At 38.8% G+C, this 24,224-nt stretch overlaps 1 protein-coding gene across 2 annotated transcripts in view; it reads right to left on the bottom strand.

The window, feature by feature from the left end:
• The window catches only part of LOC132908327 (uncharacterized), an 80,192-nt gene that overhangs the window by 18,354 nt on the left and 37,614 nt on the right, over positions 1 to 24,224 (bottom strand). Inside the window, exon 2 of one of the 2 annotated variants that reach the window (XM_060962256.1) lies at positions 17,129 to 17,212. The exons of the other annotated variant lie outside the window; for it this stretch is intronic. The gene's annotated coding sequence lies outside the window, so the exon portion shown is untranslated. The remainder of the gene's footprint in view (positions 1 to 17,128; positions 17,213 to 24,224) is intronic. 2 annotated transcript variants of the gene reach the window in all.

Genomic DNA, 24,224 nt, shown 5'->3' with positions numbered 1-24,224 from the left:
GAACACGTTCGCGTGGTACCGCCGACGAACTGTCGGTTTCAATCCCCTTTCGTTGCCATGTTCGTCGCGGCGATTTCGCGGAGCAACGGCGCGTGCATTCAAAACGTCAGATTCTTCGTTCGCAAACTCCAAGCACGAAATTAATTCATGCGCGGTTTTTTCGTTCCTGTCGACGTGTGTATCGTGTCTGCGACGCGTGAACATCCACGCACTGTAACTTGCGTCGCACAACCGACAGATTGCGTCGCTTCTTTAAGAGAGCCTCCGCGTTTTCAAAAACATCTGAATCGCGACAAACATACAGTCTGCGGGAAACCAGATGAAAAACCAGGTAAAAAAATTTATGAAAATTGAAACTGTTGCCGTTTTTATTCGTCCGTGTAGAAACGATTCAACCGGTTTTAATAATCGGTAACTAAATATGTGAGTAAATAAATTGATAGCTAACAGCGGTATATAGCTATTCCTGCATCTGCGATTTTCATCGACGAAACAATAAAATCGAATCGAGTGAAACGGAATGTCAATGGCTCGAATTGTAATGCAAATAGTCGAAGACCATCTAAAATAGGTGAAGCCGTGGCATTCGGGTTGCACTCGGTCGAACGTCTTACACGCGGCTTGATGGAAAACGATTAGTTCTGCGGAATAAGCTGCTACACTGCTTAACGATCGTTGATTATCCATTTAAAGGACGGTTAATCAACCCGTGAAATCTTTATCAAAATCAGTGTATATTCAATTTAATTAGCCAATTTCAACGGTGATAATAGTTTCTGATGAATGAATTCGATTTTACTCTGTATACTTAGAATGTAAGTGAAATATCCTTTTATCGGTAGCGTTAAATTATAGAACTATACAAGTGCGTTAGAAATAATTGATACGAATTAAGAAAAAATTAATTATTTATTCTCCATGTAGTTATATATAGTACCTAATTTATACTGTTTATATTTCATAATTCCAAATAGTAACGGATACTTTCTTAGTCCACGAAGATTTTTGATTAGATCGCGATAACCCTACTCGTATCGATTAAAAGGCTTCCCCTGTCTCGTAAGAAAGCTCTCTTGAGACTAGTTCTTGTTACGAGCGCGAAGAATCTCTCATTGTTTCGCTTTATATCAGACAGTTCATCGATATTGTCGTGACTAAGGACGTGGATAGTGACATGATTATAAATTTCACTTGAACTGGAGAACCTGATATTTCGAGTAAACACCAATTATTTTCAGAAAGAACTCATAGATTGCAAATGACAATTACGTATTGTTTTCAATCGCTATACTATTATGCCTTCTAAATTTAAGTTACTTTTGATAAAGTAGATAATTAAATACCGTTTGCACTTGCTATATTCGGATTTTAGTGCAAATTAGGAAATGCATTTCCATGGAAGGAATACATGCTATTGACGATGACACTACCACATATACAAATATGGTACCGTCTATGTTTGAGAATGCAAAGGAACATTAATTGAGTAAAGAAATTCAGCTGACATCGACCAAACGCCATGTAAACACGCATTGCCTCTGCTCCAAACCAATCAAATCTCGACACCGTCTTATCCCTTACAACATCATACCTCATTTCAGGGGTTAGGGCATCTAAAGGAACATCTGAATCAGTATTCTTTATTTCAAAAGTTTTCGATTTTGCGGAGCTTCCTCGAGGCAAGAATCGTCGATCATCGTTCGACGATGAAGAGAGACCGGCGCATCAAGATCGATTCTTGTATCCCTCGACAGGCTGCACGTTTGTTTTTTATGGACGCGTCGACGAGTTAAACTCTCGTTCCAACGGGAAAGAAGACGCGTGTCGGACGCCCCGGTCCCCTAATTAACGCGTGCACCAGATAACCGCAAAGAGTCGTTAATTCGCGCGGAAACCACCTGTCAGACACTCAAAGACGCGTTCCTCGTGTCTATTGGTCGACGTGTGACCGGTCTCATCGCGAGATCGCAAACCACGGAACCGGCAGCGGCCGCGAAATCGACATGCCAGATCTTTGGACAGGGCCGAAACCCTTTTTCGACCGGAATACGTCGCGCCAATTATAATTGCGTACAACGGTAGGCTTTCAACCGATGGACGCTGTTGCCGGTTTACAGCTGCGATTCTGTCGCTTTAGGTTAAGATTTTGTGACAATATTTGACAGGGTAGGTAGCCGACGTTGAAAGTAACTACTTTTGAATTACGTGCTAGCCCAAGCGTTAATTCGTATCTCAATAAAGAAACGGAAAGCTAGAATAAAAGATTCGAATTCCTTTTACTTTTCAAAAAGAGCGGAAGGATATCTATCACGCGAGTACATCTTTTATTCATCGTACAAGATTTAGAAATCATAGTTACGTGCAGGAGAAAGCATGTAACAATTGACTGGTTGTTGACAGAAACCATGCTGGAGAAAGAAGGAAGCTGCATCTTCGCTGAAATATACCGTAGATAACCTACGATTCTTCGTGACTGAAATTACAATTACGCCTACAATGTCTACTTTAAGCGAAAGTCGGTAGTAACTATTAAAAGCCAATTTACAACGAACGTTGTTAAAACATTTATGGAACATTTCATGGTAAAAAATGAGAGAAACGATGTACGCGCGAGCTCTCTCGAACATCTTCGTTACTCGTACACCTGTCGTGGCAAACAAAATGGTACCGAAGCCAGAAGCTTTATGTTGTACTAATCCGCGGTATTAATCGTATGTATTGATATTGATATGTATTGATCGTCGCAAATGCGTTTTACGTACACGGAAACAATTATACGCGACAGAGAACCCGGTTGGATTGAAATTGTTTATTTGTATCGAAGAAAGTGTATCCGTTTTCATCGTTATTAAAAGGGAGCTTTCCTTTTTGGAATTCTGCCGTACGCTAAAGTACCTTAGAAACGCGGCAAGCGTCCGGCCACGATGAAAGGATAAGCCGAATCGGCCGGTTTCGAGCCTCGAGAACGCTTTCGTTAAATATTCATATACGCGGTGCGAATGGACGGAACTAATGGTTAAGAATGATGAATGACGAGGCGAGTTGTGAAATGGAAAATGAAAATTTCTCGGCTATCCTCCTCTTCCCCTCTCTCACTAGAGATGTTCAACAATTGCCGGCTCACGAGAAATTAGATCGTTCTCACTCGAAAGAGAACGGTAGGGGAGTAATTAAGTATTTAAAGCATTTGTAGCCTTTTTGGATGTGTCACACATTGCGTTCGGAAATTTCAAGGCCTACCATAAAAAATTATAAGCTCGCAAGATGTTGGAAAGTAATTGAAAATAACGGAGTTTGCATTTGCTAATTAGGTATAATAACTCGAACCTGCGAATATTCTAAAAGTTTGATCACGTAACCTTTAGTGGATTGGAAATCTATTTATTGAAATGCATGGAATTTTTCAAAAATTTGGAGAAAAGGCATTTTACATAATATTTTTTCTTCAAAACACTGCTTCCAAATTTTACGTAGATTCGGATCGCTACGTCGCACCACTGTTCGCTTTCCATTAGACGAGAAACGATAGTTAGGAGAAAGAAGATGGAACGATAAAATACGACGTTAATAAAATGTAGGAATTGTGACAGTTAATCGGCAATAAAATTTCTTTCCTAAATGAGATATCAATCATTACTTTTATACTCGGCAGATTCGATTTCACGTGTTGCTAATTGACGTTTTATTCTCGAGTGTTTTACGATTTCCTCGTTGTACAAAAAAAATCACATTAATCAAAACTTTCAAAAGTCACCAATAGTATCGTTTTATTTGGCCAATTAACCGAAAGTGACCACTTTCGAGTTTTGGATTTATCTCTTGCTTTCGGTCCTACTTCTTCCTCACTTTCAATAACTTTGGACATAATTTTTCGACACGAGTGAAAATCAACTCATTGTTGCACTGCATCGGTTAGTTTCTGAAACAATGCGTGTAATTAAACCACTTTTTCGACTCGAGAGTAAACTTTCGCGCGACTTAAATCGGAACAAGTAAGTTTAATTCGTGTTATATATTAAATAATTGGTTTAATCAAGATAAAATATTTAATCTCTCTATTGGGCGTAAGAATATCTTTTGTTAAGAATTCTTGCAAATAATGTTCTGAGAACCTTGTATATCTAAATTAAACGAGACGTTTCTTCTTTCCTGCTACCTGAAATGCAATTCTAAACATTCTCGTCGTTAATTTATAATGATAAATTGTCCCGTTTCATCAAGAAAGCTAGGTATACCAAGGTATGAATCTCGAAAACCGCCAATCGATTGATGGGATGAAAAATGACTTTTTTCTGTCTGGACTCATCGCCATTAAGAACGCCATCAATCAATATACGAAAGGAAAAAATTTTTCTCCGACTAGTTACGTAAACCAGAAATTTTCTTCTCGGTTTCTGCTGATTTCTTCATACGCTATTGATACCTGTACTACTGTTTCTCCCAGTCTTGATAATCATGTCACGATATCTTCGTTACACGGCGTATTGAATACAACTCGCAAAGAAATAGTAACATCACTCATTAATTATACGCGTAAGAAACGCTTTGTACTGCCAAATCTGAACCACCCTATTAAACGAACAGTATCGGGTTCGGCGTATAAGCAAACGGTACCTGCACATCTATATCTCATACAGGCATATCGCGTAGAGGTAAACAGCGATTTCAAAACTCTCGCTTCCGAGGACCAAGGTCCCCTCTCGATTGACCGAGAAACACGCATAAAATCTTTTAACAAGCAACACCTAACCATCATCCTCGATCAGGTTACGCCGGACCGCAGACCAAACTCGAATTCAGCTTTACCGAGGCGCACCGATAAAACCACGAAGCCCGAGTACATCAGCGACAACAATTAAAATTAAGATTAAAAGAAAGGAAAACACAAATGGGTTGGGTCTCGAATTTGAGAGCGAACTACCAAACTTACGAAGTAACTTACAAGATGCACTACACTTCAGGCTGGAGAAAGTCTTTGCGGTCGCTTCCACTGATGTGCGACTGCAAATGCACCATCGTGCCATCGGGGGAATATTATTACACGATTTCACGTAACGCACGTGCCGAGTCAACTGACGCGAGAACACGTATGTACCCGCGCGAGCTGACAACCAGCCTTTGGAGAAGAGAGATCATCGTCGGAGAAGTGAGTGCCGTACGCGCCTCGTAAGGGATCAATCACATTCAGACGCGTCCCAGGCCAGATGAGATCGGAAGAGAACGGATCGCTTCCAAGTTCGAACGCTTGATTTACCACTCTGACTTCGTGATCGAGGAGCATCGCTTCCGGGATCATCGCGGAAGAGATCTAACGTGAACTACAAATACGACTAATCTTTGTCGTTAGAAACGATAACAGAATTAAATTCTATTTAAATACATCTATGAAGCGAGTTTGTATGTACAACACGCTTATTTCAAAATTCCTTTCGTTTCACGCAATAACAATAAAGAAATCCTAATAGCGTAACGTGTTTAACTCGAACCAGGTTTCTAATGGGGAGAAATCTCGCGTCACGGAAATTCTTTCAATTTTTCCAGTTTTTCACGTAATACTTGACGAAAAATACGCCAAAAATTTTACTCGCCTTTAAAATCGCCAGCATAATAACTAGGTTCATAGAACGGCAAAGATGCTGCTCCGTGGTTGACCCCAACGAGAAATTTCTAAACATAGGAGAAACCTAACGAGATTTTATCGCGGAAGTTCAATCCTTTATTCCAAGTGGATGTTAAGTAGAACGTCATCGAATTTCTATCCTGCTCGGAGGCTCATATAACCGTCTATGTAATCATCTTTCTCCAAGGAGATGCTTTTACGCGGGAAAATTGCAGCCTGCATTGTTAAAGTGTATATAGGGTAGCTTCGAAGTTTGTGCGCAAGATTAACATTCAAATATACATATTACTTATCGTTAAACGCATTTTGAAACGCGTGTCTAATTGATCGGCAAAAATAAAATAGAAAGAAAATAGTAGATATACTTTTAAATGAAAAACAATTCGCATTTTCAATAGCTAAAAAAATAATATGTATAATAATATGAAACGTCCTATATGTCTTTAAATACTGCATGTCAAGTTAAATAGTTTAACGCGGAATTCACTTATATCATATTTATCCTCTTCAATCTCAATTTACGCAACATATTTAGAAATTCTTCCACATGCCACAGATTTATCTTAACACCTTGGGACTGACTACATATTTGCAATAACTTTTTGTAGAATGCGGTCTAAACAGGGCTGTCAGTTTTCTATGTGCCGCTTTTAAAATATCATTAGCAGATAAGGATTTTTCTCTTAAGCGAAGTGTAGAAATTTGTATCGGGTCGAACGCGGAACTAATCGAACTTTCCATTTGTCCGATCGATAAGAATGGCATAGAAGGAGCGAATAATATCTATTTCGTCGCTAACCTATCGGCAATTTCTCTTATCTGCGTTTCTCGCGTGATATATCACTCCTATTCGAAAAACTCTTTCTAACCGAAACGTATATCTATACCGGTTAATTACGTTTAATTGATCGATCTGTTTTCCTTTATCTACGAGGAAGTTTCACGAATGTTGAAATACCCGTGATACTTAAGCGGAACGCTCGCCAAACACGGCGAACAACGCATTTCTATTTTCACTCTTTCGCTCTTTCGAACAGAGCTACTCCACTTCTACGAACAACGATTATAAAGTAACGTTAAATATAATTTTTCAAATCTATTCTCAGTCGGATCGTTCTAATTTTACTAATTCTATACAAGTAAATACGGAAAACGTTAGTCCTCTTGCTATATTAATGCGGCAATTATCGCAATCGCTCTATCATTAATAACTGGATGCAAGTAAGTAATACGAAATTCCATTCCTGTCTATAAATTGTGAGTAAACTTTTTCTTCAAAGCGTAATGGTTTTTGTCATATTTCAGAAATACGTATACTTAACAATTTGAACCTCCAATCTTTTCAACGACAACTACATGTGAGGTATTTATCTCGTATCGAGTAATAATCACGCACGAAACGCGGCATACGTTTATTTACAGTCATCATTTTTCCATACCAATGACGCGTGGCAGACACGTTCTTCATCCTTTCACTCGTGTAAATCGATCGGCTCTGCATTCTTGCTAAATCTTTCAGAATCCACGTTCGAAGCATACATCGTGTACAATCGCATGCATCTAGGAAATATTCGACCTTGCATTTTTCTACCACTTGTCCTTCTGGTAATCTTCGAAAGAATCTTGGTTAACGTACGTTTCTTGAATGATGTATTATCTTATTTTTTCCAATTTTTTAACAATCTCTAGGTACTCTTATATTCCGGTTGATGATTAAAGACACGGAACGTTAAGATCTGCGATACAGAAAGTCGAAAAATGGTCGAAGAAGTTAAACTTTAGAGCCCATACTCGAGAAGATAAGTCCGCGATGCGAAAAAGAGAGCATCCTCGGATCTCGATTGTCACAAGCACTAAATCGAAACGAATATTCGCAACAGAATCCAGGATAATGATTTCAATGGCTATCGAGGCACAATGAGTCTGTGCAATTTTACGCAGATGCGGGATAAGTAAGCATCAATTATCATTAACGTTAATTCGAAATTAACGTTGACCATAGCGAGAAATGATCGTTCCTGGCCGTTTGACACCACACGAAAAAACTCTGTCATTTCGCATAAATACAAATCTGCCCATTAATTGTCGTTGCCATAAATTATAGTATTATAAATTCGGCCTTTTGATCGTCAATTTGAACGCTATTCTCGCAGGCACAGAAGATATTTCTTCTTTGATGCTTCAACCGTGGCGCGACAGTCTGCGTGAACGCCCCTTTACATTCAATTACTCGTTAACATGAATTCCACACAGCTGAGAAATGAAATGGCGTTGGTCACGGTGTTTCTAATCGCTCTTCGCTCAGGAAGCTTGCTCGAATGTTTGCTCGTCTAGCTTTGTAGGTGTTTCATCGGTTACCGGTATATTCACCCATTGCTTCCGTCGATTTTGTACACGTACTTCTTCATTTCCTTTCTAAGGGCTATATTAATTACAGCGATAGCACTTCAACGTTGAACGCGTGTTATAACATGGGGGAATAAGAATATTTGTTTCTGTTTTTCATGAATGTCTGTTTCCTTTATTCTGGATTCTACAATAAATACGCAGTTACAAGTATAGCAAGTAAAATATTCTTCTTAATGGAAACTTTGCTATTTTCATATCATAAATTAAACACAGATTTATGATAGACACTTTTTTACAGTATTATCTTATTCACAAACAACCGCATATTTCCTTACGATTGCCAAACAATTTACAACCACATTTTTTACGCTAGATATTTATTCATCCCTATCATGCAATAAGATAGAACGCTGTTATTTCTCTGGGCGTCAAGTTCCTTCGATCTCGATTCTTAGAACACATCCATCGACTACTTGGGAAAATAACGCGGGCGATCCAATCGCGTAGCAATTTGCACGTGAGCGTTCAATAGACACGTCGATGTTGGTATGCGCTTTGTGGGCCGAGATTCAGACGCATTCCTTGCACAACCAGTAATTTAAGCAGCAGCCGATTGATATAATACGATAGACGTAATGTACCAGAAATCAATCGTGAGTGTCAACGAGTAACCACGCTCTCTTCGAATGTCACGTTCGACTAAAAAAAAAAATCCTATCGTCAAAGGATGCAAGTAATTTTGATTCGCACGAGCGCTGATGTTCCGCACGTTACTTCCGATACCTGCGCATCTTTTGCAATACTTACGTTTCCGGATATTTATTTGGGAAATGTTTCTGCACGGTCTCGTTTGTCGTTACATTCTGTAGGATATGGCGAATGAGGGTAGAATTAAAAATAAAAATTGGCAATAGAAATAACATCGACAAGATATAATTCCCTATAACTGAAATTCTGTAACCTAATTCACCTACTACGATAACTTTTTCCTTATCAGCGATTTACGTATTTTTAATTCAGTTTACGTATCTCGGTATTTCTTATCGTAATCTTAATTCAATTACTTGCACTCCATAGATTTTAATGCGGCATTCATCAAATATGTTCCCGTCTCAAGTTTGACTCGATTCACAATATCTGTATCATATCTCCTTACAAACCTAATTGATTTCACCCACTACAAATACTTTCTTTTTAACCAAGAACTGCTTCTATAATCCAATCCATGAGTCATAATGTTTCTTAGTCTCGAATCAATTCTCTGGACTATATACGCCTTGGTACAGTTTTAATCGAATTCACGATACTCAAATCTTTTAACCCACTTCGGACCACTTGTTTCTGCCTCTCAAAGTCAGGACAACACCCTTTCTATCCACTATTTTTCTTTTCATCTATTTCAATGTTTCTTGTCCCAATTGTCCGAACCGACAGACCGTATTACGCTCGCGATACTTCGACATAGGGTTCGATCAACTTCTCGTTTCTATCTCGACTCGAATCGCGCGACCTACCGTCTCTTTCGATTCGATGCTACTCTATTCTACTCTACTCTACTATAACAAGTAATTCGAGAGCTTCGCGTTCGCGACATTTTTACACGCGTCACAACATCGTAGCTGGTACGTAAGTGTGAACGAGCAGCGGCCACGTTATTACACAGGTAATACACCTGTTACCATACGCGTTGCGTAAGCCTCTTCAGAGGCGAACCCTCGGCTCAAACTGGCCACAAGAATTCCGAGTACTTTCACTCGACTTGCTTGTCGGTGAAGAGGTGTCGCGCACCATACATACGCACAACTGCCGTCGTTCGACAGCGTACGGAGAAGGTGAAACATTTGTTGCATACTTTCCAGCCGACCGGTAAAATTCGAGCGAAATTAATTCTGAAAAATTGATGGTTCGTTGCACGATCAATGAGAGTCCAACTCGGAGCGTTATATCCATTATACGCCACGCTCATTCGCCAGCCCGTTCGTTAGGTAATTTAGAAATTAACGTTGTTTCCCTCGACCGTCCGACGCGTGCTATGGATTCGCTGGAATGTAAACGGAGTTTGCGCGACCGACTAATTTCCGATAAAAACGATAACTCATTTTGTACTGAAAAAACTAATATTTTGTTTAGTGGTCCGTTTCTTTTTTGGTACCAAGAAAAAGGAATCTTTTATTTTTTTAATATATCACTTTATAATCTACTTTATTGCTCTATGATAGTCCTAATCTATCAACAGAATTCTATTCTAGATTAAAGTTATGCCAAACCAATAATAAATCGTTTGTACATTAAATTGTACATTAAATGACTCATGTAGCCGAATCAAACAGGAGTAAAACAACTGACACGGTTTCGGACTGAAGCCCGAAGAAACGATAAAAAGGATAGATACGATGTTTATTGACACAAGCTAAGGAATATCTCGATAATGCAACGATTTAAAAAAGGGAAGAAATTTTATACGTGACAGGATACGGAACCATATGAGCAATCTAAGTCTATCATATTCAGCTACAAATTATCAGACAATTCGTCTGTATGCACAATATATTAAATCACGATCAGGAAATTGCATGATCGATCGCAAACAGAAATCCGCAAAACAAATATAATTTATTTCAATCGTTCACGATATTGTTAACCATGCCACGATGATTACTAGTATCATGTTTACGTATTTGTTACAACTTCGTCTTCTATTTTATTTTACCATCCGTTAGTTATCGAAATGTATCGAATTAACGAAATAGCCATCTGATATTCTTAGAAAGTTCATTTTCATAAATAAATTCAGTAAGAATTTCCTTAACTGTAATAAAATCTCTAATTTAGCATCGAATGCTACTCCTTCGAAACCTATCGACTGAGGGAATTTCCTCGAAGACACCGTAAGTGGTAATTTACTTACAGCAACGATTTCCAATTAACTCGCTGCTTTCCGTCGCATTGCTATGCTCTCCAGTTACGCCTTTATTATTTCGAACAAAAAAAGAACACGTTCAACTCCGCATTCTAGTACATTGGGGCCGCTTCGACTCTTTACGTTTCCCCTATTGAACATGACATAACGTACTACGAAGTTTCTTCAGCTTTCCCCGACCCTCGTCAAAAGGCTGCGCCACGTCTGTAATTTTCGATATTACACGCTACGGAGTTCGAGGCACAGATGTTCCACCGAACGTCCAACCACTATTTACATAATACGTTTTCTGTATTAAAACATTCGCCTGTTCAGTTGTGCCCGAACGAAAAATTTTTTATGATCGACGTTGCAAATTTGGTTTAAAAAGAGACGAAAATGTTCCGGAGAAGCTGTTCGACTTAGATGATCTTTTACTTTTCGTTGGCTCTTCAAAAATAACGCGTAGCTACTGTATAAAATTGTTCACCAAGTTTGCAGCTCCCTATTTTATATTTTTCTCTCTATCCCACAGCAATATCTTTCTGAAACATCGTTCCATTGTAAGATTCCAAGATAATTCCAAGAATTAATTGCAACCAGTAAGAAAATCTCATAGCGATAGGAAGTACACAAAACTGCATAAAATATTTGTGAATGAAGAAAGGGTTCCTTATCAATATTTCGTTTGACACGAATTGTTTAACTTCTTCCAAATTCTACACATCTGGCTATTGCACTGATTACGTAAAAGTCTTTTCGAAAGGAAAATTAATGTAACATTTACTGCACATCATATAAGTGTAAATTCAATCGAAAGTTCATGTGTAATACTATATAATAAATCTAACTAGGTCAGAAATACAAGAAAGTTCCAAAGCTTCGTTAGCTTTGAGTTGCATATTCATTGATCTTTGCCAATCTACTCACTTGAGCCAACTACCCTCGAACTTCTATCTCAGCCAGCAGAAAAAACTCGTATCAATCTCTCCTTGAAACTAAAAATCCGCCACAAATTTCATCATATTTACCAGCAGTAGCCAGTTCGACCGTGAATCGAATTCGTATTACGACACAACATGATTTTCCTTTCGCCTGGAATTACGCACGATCTGTGAAGCTACTACGAATTGAGAGAACTCACACGCGACGAGATCGTCCAAGTATACGAAGTGGAAAAAAAAACATTCAACAGGGTTTTCAGCTGTAAAGCTACCTCTTTGAATTTATAGAAACTTGTTCTCTCTTTATTAACTTATGACGCAATGATACCGTTTAGGAGTAGAAATAGCTTGCCAGGAAATTATCTTGAGTTTCGAAAATCTGTGTTAATTTTCTTTTGATTTTTACGTACATTATCTCACGAAAGAATTCGAAAGGAGACACATGTCGCAAATGCACCATTTACTTGCAATAAAATGCTTTCCTCTGAAAACTACGTCCATTGCCTTTTTTACAATCTCCACTCGCAACTTAGAGAATCTTTCTTAGACAGATCGAGGCAATAAAATCTTGAATCATACATGAAGGCATGTGCATTTACTTTCGCGTGTTAAAACCCTCGATTGTACGTTTATAGCTTTAATCATCGGCTAATTATTTCAAATTTCGTAATGACTGAATTTGTAATCGAGATTGTTGCGCGACGTTCATTTTAGCCTGTGTATTCCAGCCTATGTAATATCTAGAAGAAAAAGTGGTTTCAAGTGTCGCTACATTTTCGAATGAATTTCGAAAGAATATTTAAATTATAGATGGGTTAAGATAAATAAATTTCATTAAAAACTTAGTAGCAAAATCCTTTGGAAATGCGTGAGATGAAGTGTTTAAAGTTTAATAGAATGTTTTTTTTTTTAATGATGTATAATTAAATTTAGCATTAGATGACTTTCTTCTCTATTTAATTTGTACAAATCGATTCTATTGTCTTCAGAACGTAGGAACAGAAATTGCCAGTGATTTTGCAATACGATTCCTGCAATTACCAATGATTTCTTTTTATCGAATGTACGATGCTGCTGCAATGTTGCAATCTCTACAACATTCATCTAAGTTTTTTTTCGCAAACAGGCAATGAGATATTTCAACATAACTACTGGAACGATATAAGGTTGATATTCCTTACAATCAAACTGATAAATTAGAGAAATTAAAATGATTTCTTTCGATAATACTTGAAACGAAGATTTTCTTTCAAAATTTGAAGGAAACGGAACAAAGTAATTTAAGATATTAATTAAAGCAATTAAGATAACTCTGGAAGATACCAAACAATTAAAGGAGAAGCAGGAAAAACGTTTGTTCCTGAGATGCACCGGATGTACACGCGATCCCTGCTTGATCGGGCACGAACTCGGTTTTTCAGAAACACCACGAGTCTAGCGGGGCTAATTCAGTCGCTCGGCTCTAATCACGTTTGGCCGGTTAATCGCTCGAAAATCACAGTGCGCTCCGACGTGAGAGAAACGGGCCGACCTAACGCGGCCTGTAAACTTTAAACGCCAACTTAATTCCTAGAGAACCGACTGTAATTAGACGGTTGAGTTGACTTTTTGCCCCGGGAACACGTGAAACGCCGCTCCAAAGCGATGAGGTCTCTTTGCTTTATGAAGAAGCTTCGTTAAAAGTTTAACTCGAGCTTAGCCTTTTGTTCGTTTCACTTTAACGCAGTTTCGCGGAATAATGTATCTTTTAAAGTAATTCGCAGGTTGCTGGTATTATTTTAATAATGTTTGAGCTTGTTTGGTTAATTTCATGACTGTGCCTTTAACGTATTTAAGATAAAAAAAAAGCACGTGCGTTCAAATGTGGAATTCAAATTAGAAAATAGAAGGGAATAGAAATAAAAAAACGTATTTATATGAGAAAAATACAATATACGTGTCACTTTCAAATATTAAATTCCTCAGTCTTTGAAATTTCTCCTCCTGTTTAGTCTTGAATTCATAATTATAGGAGTCACCGTTAGTGATTCCGAAAATTATGTTACGTGGAATGTTGTCTGGAATTTTCTTTTATTGCCATCAAACATTTTAGTCATCGATGTAATTCCACGATCGACGAAACGGTGAATAAACATAAAACAACCCCACGCTACTGTACACGTCGAGAACCAATGCGTAAAATTTAAACGAACATTATCGTTACAAGTCTGGTTTCTTGTAACACACAGAAAACAGCAAGCCAATACCACTTGCATGGTAGAAAATTCTAAACTATTGATACAACCCGTTTTAATTCACTTTATAGAGGCATAACTAAGAGGACTATTCAGATTGTTATGAAATGAAAAATTCCAATGGAATCTTATACTCAACTTGTACAATTATAATAACGAATACAGATCTTCTAAAAAATTTAAGTTAGTTACAAATCACAAAAATATCAAACTTGAAAAATACGATATAATGCAGCTAGCAACTATTGCTATGATAATTTGATCCTGTCACTTTCATTTCTTACAACAATATCACATATCATACATGATTACCATTCTGCTATTATTTCACTCTGTATATCACTAAATGGAATTGAAATATACAGTTAAATGAAATATGCGATAAAAAGGATGTTGCACGATACTACTAAATCCTCTTATAAATTTTCACCTCAAAGGACTTCAAATGGAAAACACGTCGCAACATTTTTAACCGCTCTCGAAGTTCATTACTCCAAGAATCGACGATAACATTTTCCGGGGAGAATCTCTATGATAACCTCCTGAATCTCTAATCCCATTTCCAAAGGTTTCTATCTTCCTCTGCCCGTTCACCTGTTAGCGACACTACGCACGCGATAGCATGAGAGAGTCTCTTTGAAGCCATGAAAGCCTCGGCTCTTTCCACTCTCTCAAGTTCGATGGAGGAGCAGCACAGCCGTAAATAAATAATAGAATTTAGCCAATGAAAGCGGCTCAACGTCGTTGAAATAGGTCCGAGCACTGACCTCACGAGTTTCGATCCGTCGCAAGTCCACGCTTAATTGAACTTCCCTGTGTGCATATACGTACATCAGCACTAGTATCTACATATATAAATGTGTATGCATTCGCACCCACGTGCAATTTTAATCTATGCACGTGCCTGTATTCAACGCCGTACGCATGTCGCTAACGCGAAAACATCGAGATACGATTCCGCTTCTCTCTCGCCATGAGGAAGAAGAAGCCGTTCCAAATTAAAATTCAAGTCGCGTCTTTCGATATACGCAAGTATATAACGAGATAACAATTTGTTAGTACTCGTCTCAGCGGTCTGCGAGGCTTGTTGCTTCCGGAAACATAAGCTCGATCGGGCTTTTTCATTCATCCGTTTATCATAGACGCTCTTTTACGTTTGATATAGTATGCACAACTCATGGAATATCTAAACAAGCAGGAAATTCAGACTGAATCACGAGATATCTTAGGTCTGTATGTTGTTAGTAGGTGTATAAGCTTCGCCCGAGGAATATCCGACTATTGTATTCAATACTAAAATAAAAGACGATATACACAGGGCAACATCCTTTTAAACCTTTTGAACGTATATCTCTCGGGACCTTTAATCTCGTTTTAATTAAGGTTAAATATGTGAAAAAATATAATTTGTCGATATGTTAACACATTTGCAGTTGTTTAATAACTTCTAATTGGCGTACTCTCGGTTTTCATAGATGCTTTCTCGCGGTAAACGATAGTTCTACAATGTTTAATAAGGCGCAAACAAAATGTTTCACACTATATTACTGTAAACGCACAACACTCGTTCAGAAAGCATCGACACGAAAAAATCTTTCTAATTAATGTAAATGAAGTAATCTGCTCGAATATTTCCAGACTTCGACGCGTGTTCGACAACTTTTAATTAGTCGAGTTTTCTATGAGATCAGCGCTCTCGTATCATGACGACGTAGGAAACCAAATTTACGTTGATTTCTCAAACGATGCTTTTTCTGAAAATAAATTACAAATATTTATATTTTTATGGACTTCATACCAGCATCGATAAAGGGCCGAGAGTTGATAACTAATTTGAGAGTGATTAGGTTAATTTCTCTACAGCATCTACGAGTCACGATAATTAACGTTTTCGATCCAAATTCAACATTATTCTGCAATAACCAACACGCTATTTCCATCCTAAATGTCGCATCACATCAATTAGCTCGCTAATACGGACATCAGCGGACGTGGTGTCATTGACACGAAAGTTAATCCGATTTGCCATCACAAATGTCGTTTGATTATTAACGAATTGAACCGTATAATCAGCGTAGGAATCGGATATTAAAACGGAACATGCCGAACACGCCGAACCCGTCGGTGTTCCCAATATTAATTTATCAAATTGTATTCAGGAAGCGACATTTATTTTTACCGGCGGCAATGAAATCGGCTATGTACGAAAGAGGAAATTTATAGATCCTTGCGATCGATAAATAATCGGGCTTTTACGTAATTGTGCATAATTCAATGAACGCGAACGTCGAATCATAACTGCGGGAGTTCCTGTACATAAAAATTAACCGCTAGTTTATACGTTTGTCGGTTCACATCTTTCACGTATGTGAACATAATTGCTCACTTACTAAATAAATTAGTGCTTTACGAAGGCATTCGACTACACGCTTGGAAACGAATATTTAAGGAATTTCCAGACCGTCGAAGATATATATTACTGTTCATGTCGCGTTTCTAGCCCTTTCTCAAACGATTTCGAATCCGAATTTGAAGAACAAAACAGTGATCGTACAAATCGAACTTTTCATCGTATCGAGTTTCTATGCGAGCGTGGCAAGTGGTGCTGATTGATATACGATCGTTCCAATTGCGATCGTGAAAAAAAGAACGAAATCGATTTCTGTAAAACTGCAATGCAAACGGCCGTTATTGCCACCACTGACGAAGGTGATTGGATGTGAGTATGTTAATAAAATGCGTCTTGAGAAAGAAGAGTTGACGTCACATGGTGGATTGATTTTAAAGGCAGTTGCTTTCTTTGGATCTTCGATAACGATGTGTCGAGCGTCTCGTAAAGTAATATTTGCTTAAACGGTCATTAACAAATTGCCATGCGAACGAATCACGGAAACGATGTCTTGCGAAATAGACCTTCGTGGTAATCAACCTACAGTTTGTATAAAGTACTGTTCCGAACAAACATTTCCAACGAACATTTCATGATTTTAATGATTGAATGCATTCTCTATAGAGGCATAAAAATTTGTAGTAGTTTCTAGAATAATCCTAATATTACTCTGAAAAATTATAAATCACTTACGATTTTACTGCTACTTTAAACAAAAACTGGCGGTCAAAGTTTTACAGCATTATTGATCGATATTCTCTACTGGTATGGTTGTATCTGAAACAAAATTTTAAAATGTTACAAATTATGTAATATATATGAAATTTGTACAATTGTTACAAAATCAGACTAACTGTATAATTTTATACGTTGACTTTAACGATGAAAGAAAAGCATTAAGAACGCGACGTTCGCGCGGTCACAGGGGCGATCGAAAGGGTGACGAGAAAGAGGAAGAACGATGCGAACAGACCAAGGGGGGTTTGGCAGTGCGACAAGCGCAACGCTGGAAATAGCGACCGGGGGTAGGGAGTCCGGTTTATAGTTAGCTCCTCTTATAGTTAGCCGCTGACTAGCTCTCTGCAGAATGCGAAATCGGTCTTCAAAGTTTCCTCCCTTTTGCCTCTTTCTTCGATGCCCTTTCGTCGAACGCTTTTTTATCTGTCGCCAATTTGCAGACATATTCGTTTCTGTCCGATACTTTCTTCTTTCCTGCATCTTCCTCCTTCCTCTTTTTCCTCCCACTTAGGTCTTAATCGTCACCAAACTATTCTAACTCATCCGTAGTTTGAACTTTCTCGGGTCCGTTTCTGTTTTAGCTGGGTTTATTTCTGCGCGACGGTTTATCGCATTAGGATCGTGAACGCTTCTCTTTGAAAGCGTCTCTTGGCCCAGACTCCGAGCACGCTGCGCAACGGAATCTTTGTGAAAAAAAGAAAAGCACTGCAGTTTGCTCGGATCGGGAATGAATTCCGGCGACATATTACGAGTGTTAGGGGATCTAGGTCCGAGAGACATTGTCACGATCGCGACTGGATGTCTGGGTACACCACTCGTGCAAAAATAACATAACGACACGGGTTTATTTCTATATTCTATATCAGATTAAATTCTATTATGTTAGATTCTATAATAGAATATTTGCGTGAAGATTTAAGACGAATTTAGCGAAATGCTGATCGAAGATCCAAGTGATACGATATATTTACATAGAGTGACAATTGGTAATTATGCAAGGTGTGAGAGATATTCCATTTTGTTTGCATTATTAATAAATACTTACAGAAGTCTGCTTAATTATTTTCGGTTATTATGTGATTATCATTCTCCCTTTAAAAAGGTTTTGATAAGTAAGTAGGTTGATATATTACTTTCTCTATGAATTCACATTTTGAAATAAAAACTAAACTCATAGATGAATAATACTTTTGGAAAATATCTAGTAGGGCGATGTCAATTGCGTAAATTTGATAATTTATGACGAAATGGTAGCCAGTTATCAAATACATGTAGCTACTTATACTTGAAAATCTAGTTTCTGTTAGGTATAAGAATGAATGACGATTCATCCAATTTAATGTGAGAAAGCCAGGGATCGAGGATAGAGCAATTTATCGTAATATTCTACGAACGCGAAGATGTATCAAGCTATACTTATCCGATAAATATATCAACGAATATCGAATAAAAATCCTAATACCCGACATTAAAATGAGAATTACGTTTAAAAACATAATCACGATACCAAATACCAGATATTAAAATTTATATTTACCTACCTATATGTTGTCTACGAATCGATCATTTATTATATTTGTAAACTCTGACACTATTAAATCTAACTACAATTCATAAATTTTAGCTTCAGTTGATAAACGCGCACTGATAACGCGGTATCATGGTTAGTAACGTAATTCTGTACTTTAAATGTACCACACTTAGCACCAGGATCAGCAAAACACGCGTTACGAAGTTGATAGAAACTCGAGATCGAAGGCAAACACTTAAATTCAAAACAGAGGAGGAATATCATAAGAAAGCTTTACAGAAAATCTGCAAGACAGTATGATTTAGCAAATTTTGATCGTTCGCCTCTGTGAGAAAGGTTTCGTGATATAAAAAGCATGCAAGAACAAAAGAAAAAATTGAAGGAGACGGAAGAAGCGTAGCGTGGAAACGAATACATCGGTATTAAAACGCGACTCTAGGCCTTGCTGCTTTAATTTGCCACCAAGGGAAAAAACGATTTCAGCAGTCTGCACAACCCGTGTGACTTTTTATAATTTACGTCCCAGTGAAACATCTTGTTGGTTACGTTCACACGTCGGATTTGATTAAACGGGCCTTCGATTCTTCATTACAGTTGGCTGATCAAAAATGATACTCATCGTCCAATGAAAGCTGTTTTCCTGTGCATGGATTCCGCCGGATTCGCGTCGACAGTGCTTGCAGTGATAAGTACGCAGTCGCCCGAGCGTGCGTATACTTTGCACGAGTCAATTATTAAGTGATAACTTCAGTACATGCCTTTGATAACAATTGTCCAGTGCAGGAAAGATATTGCATAACTTTTACTACAATTTTAAATTTATCGCCTGAATGGAAGATACGTCGTTCTTTAATTACGTATAAACACGCACTAATTCACGAGGGATCTTCAAGGTATATAAATTGTATCCTTTCTAAATAGCGCAGTTTCAGCAACTGGAGCACAACAATTTTTTTTCGACATTTTATGAATGAACCAAGTAACTTTCAACTTATTATCAACGCACATTTTAATATTACTAGAAGAAACGAGGTGCATTCATACATCATAATCGTTACGCGGAATGAATGAACTATAATGTAGCACGATTTAATAAATGTATAATGGAGATTCTCATTATTCAAACTGTAAGAACAGGGAGGCGTGAATGGATAAATAAGAAATTTCACAGATAGGATAACGCTGATATTTAAAAGTAACATTAAATATTTAAGAAACAATAGCATGTTTCTTCAGAAGACTTATTATTAAGGCTTATTAACCCGATATTTTATTTGAAGAGAGATCGAAACCACGACCGAAACTAGACCGTGATTCTCTACCTGAGCTATTCAAGCTCATCCAGACTCATTCTCAATAACGCCTTGATTCTCTCTGGTTGATACCCTGTACGACGCTTTCACTCGGCTCCAAAGCCCCGATAACAATCCTAACGCCGCTCGACAGGATCCACAATGCAACCAAATACGTATACGGGCGATGAAGCGTTATACTCGCCGCGGGCCGTTATCGTTAAACCAACTGATCCTCATTCTCTAATTACGCAGCCCTTCCGTCCAGACTTTTACGAGATGGATCGGTATCCGATACGATATACGAGCAACGTCTGGGACGAAAAATAATTAACTCGAAAAAATTCAATCCTCCCCTCCCCTATGTCCACTGTGTGAACCTCTGTTTTCACGTTAATTCCATAAATCCCAGTGCAAAGACACGAAATACGTGGCTCAACGGTCCGAAACGTACGCGCTGCTCGTGGCTAACATCAAATTATAAATAGACTGAACTATCCCATTTATCAGCGTCAATAGAGCCGTAAATTTCGCGGCTAACTGTTCTCACTTTACCATCTGGACAGGACCGAGGGAAGTGTCCGCTGGCGCGACATAGCGAGTTAGTGCGAGTGAGCACCAGCAAGGATACGCTGCAATCATCCGCGATTTCAGGGTCTTCGCTGACTGCGCTGCGTCAACTCTCTTAGATTCACACCGGATAGTTAAGTCGTGTTAAATGACCAACGCAACTATCTAGATCCAAAGTACCTACTTCTGGTAAAGGTCAAGAGAAAAAATGGTCGACGACGCGATTCCAATGGCGATTCTCGCGCGGTTCGAGACGAAAAGCGAATTCCTATTACACACGGGTAATGTATGTTGTATTATATTTCAGATGTTATTTATTAGGCTAACGTCATCGGTGCCAGACCGTTCGAGCTTCTCCGTGTCCTCGCGACATCGTGCGTATTAATATTCAATTTGCATACGTTTCTCACCGATGTGCCGCCAGATAGACCATAGTGATTGCTCGCACGCTCTTACGTGATTATTTACGGCGGTTGTTAGACCGCATTTTAATTTTGGTTGCCAACAGGTATCGAATTTTCTCGATAAATGTGCGAACCCTTCTATCTTAAATTACACGCATAGTTTAATCACGAATCTAATTGAATATACATCGATTTTAAGAAATTCGCTACACTATGAAACGGGAACAATAAATCCAGGCACCAAACCATAAACGAATCCAATAAAAATATGTCTGCTTCGTTAAATACGCCCAATGTCGACACAACGGAAACTTTTTTCTATTATTAAGAAAGCAACAGAAGAACATGATTCGCCATTAAGCAAACCGATCTCGTCGGCTCACGGGTTACATAACCGTGAGACAAAAGAGAGCTGGCCGAGTCAGAAAATTACAAGTTGGCCACTTTCCATAAAGATGAACGCGTTGGGATTGGAGCAACGTGACAGAGAAGATAAATTTGACCGGTTTTTCGACAGCGTAGCGTTACGCTTTAACATTAGTCCATCACTTTTCGCGGGTTCTATAATCACTTGAACGTATCCATTCACGTGACCAAATAAGTATTTCCCGCAATTCCCGGCTATCCCTCGAGATTTCGCGGCGTCCACCTATTATCAGCATATTTCAGAAGCTCCTCCTTAAGGACCTTGGAGGCCCGTGCCCGGTAATAACGCGAAACCGGCTGTATCCGACAGTTTGGTCGCTCGCTCGCTCGCTCGCACCTACACCTATCTTCCTCGACTCACACCAGGCTAAATAAATGCAGTCGCTTACAGCTACTGGATACGAAGATTACCCCAAAGGTAATCCTGATCGTACGCAGCTCTCGAAAGGATCCCCCCTCCGGCTAGATTTCTCCTCAAGCAGTTGCTTCTTCTTTTTTCCCCATACCTCCTGCGCTGACGCGCGCAGTGGTATAGGCTCCATTTTTACGGCATCGAAATCGTGTCGAACCCATCCACGGGTTGCAGATTGCACGCCTCGAAAGATGTATTTTCGATCGGCCATTTGGATATTGGTCGATGAAAAACTGGTTCTGTCCATTTCATTCGTTTTGGTAAATGTATATTATTAAACCGATCGTTTGAAAATGAATTTTTCTTTAAAATTCTTAGATTCTAACGTAATATCCATCTTCCAATTATGGTACAATACAAGGAAACAGTATAAATTTTCTCAATTCTTAAACAAACTATATATTTACCACCATTTTATTTGATCTATCATTCGCAGGAACGAATATCTTCGAATCGTAAGCCGTGTCGTCATTCGACCGCAAAAACCTTCTAACACTCGAGAATCCAGGGGATCAATGACTGACACTATCTTTTACAACACCAAACAAGCAGATCCGTATCCCTTGGACGATCTCGAGTTCGCCCAAAGAAATATATCTGGATCGACTAAAAGTTAATTCCACACCAGTGTGCGTGTCACTCTGTCCCTCTCGGTCTTCACGATCGCGCCTGGCTCTTCGTCGTTGGTTCAGCCTCCAGTGGAGGCCGTTCTATTCGCAGAGGAGAGCAGAGGAAGCAACCGATTAAGTTTTTGTTCCCTCGAGTCGAGAATTAGAGGTTGAGAGAAGCTAGCTCTCTCTCGTTGCAAAGAATCGGGGGACGTTGAGAAGAACGCGCCAAAGGAAGAAAGGTCTAGAAGAAGAAGAAGAAGAGTAGAGGAAAAGAGCGGGACCATCCATCGAATGGACCAATTCGTGCACCTGTTCGACTCTCTCGACCTGCTCGATTCCATAAAACATTAACTAGCGTGGTCGTCACGGAACCCAGACAAGGGTCCAACCTCGACCGACTCTCTGGCCTTTGTTCTTCTTTTCCTGCCGGCTAGCTGGACTCGTTCTTCCTCCTTTCTCCATCCCTCGATCGATTGTACGCCGTTCATTATGGGACGAAGTGGGGAGAGAAAAAGAGTGGCAGAATTATGTTAATCGCTACGAGTTAAGTTAATCGGACGAGAAACCCACGATGAATGGCGAAAATCGCGGAACACTTCGCCGCATTTTCATCAATGAACGCGACTTTCAGGAGATCAAGGGATCGACTAAAACAGCTAACTTCGTAATCGCGTAGAGTCTCGTTGTTTTAGAGTCATCATAAATTACGAAAGAATTTGAAAAATCGTCGAGCCTATTCCGTAAGAGTTTCGTTGAATGTCGGTGAGCGGAGTAACGTTCATTAAAATTTAGTTAGAAAGAACAAGAGAGCATGAATTTATTTTAAAATATTTTCGATGCAACTATTTCTTCTAACTTGAAATGAAAAAGAAGTTATCTGTTATAATAGGAAGGTTTTCGACAAAATGTCGAAAAGCTGCGCATCAGTGAAATTATTCGATACGTACCGTACATCATTCCATGTTTTCCCCATCTACGTACACGAGGAACGTCTCACTTTCATGAAATATGATTCTCCATGCGCCGGGGCTTAACTTACCTACATAGAATTACATTCAAATATTTGCTCGTGCCGCCAGTAATTAATCAAGGTAGAAGAAGTAGGAGGAGGAGGGTTCAGGACAGTAATCGATTTACCTTTTTAAATTGTTTTGACGTATACATACAGTTAACTACGAGGCCACGAAGCCGTATTTCCACTGAATGAACATTTCTATGCGGCCTTTTATCAGGCATTAGACATATTACGTGTTTCGATAAATCATTCCTTTCCGCTTGAAACGCACCCCGATAGGACAGTCTCTTCTTATGTGTGTGGGACTGCCGTGCATGTCAGCATAATACCAAAGTCGCGGTGTATCTTTTCTATCTTCTCGCTGCCACGCACTACGATGTCGTAGGAACGATAGCGGTTTTGTCGTTATTATTACACGGATGTTGCTTTGCTTATTTCTCGGAATCATATACGCTTCTACTTTATCGGTACTAGAAATCCAAACAAGATACGTATGGTAACTTAGAAACGAAGTTGATAGAATAGTTCTTTAATAAAGTTCGATAAAAGCAGAAATGCAGGAAAGAAGAAAAGAGATTTTCTGCGATAAATTCCTCAAATTCTTCGGAGGTATTTACATCACCGATGCCTTTATAGCGTCCATGTACGCGATAGCCGATATACACGAAACAGATCGATATACAACTTGTACAAAATGAGACACTGTCAGAAATAATGGATGGAATTCCTATCTTACGTTCAGTGGCAGACAATTCCTATAGCAACCTAGTACAAAGTAAAAGCAAGTGTC

The sequence above is a fragment of the Bombus pascuorum genome, chromosome 6 (assembly GCF_905332965.1).
Source record: "Bombus pascuorum chromosome 6, iyBomPasc1.1, whole genome shotgun sequence".
Lineage (NCBI taxonomy): Eukaryota > Metazoa > Arthropoda > Insecta > Hymenoptera > Apidae > Bombus > Bombus pascuorum.
Note: the sequence above shows the minus strand (reverse complement) of the source record. Positions and strands in the feature narration are given on the sequence as shown.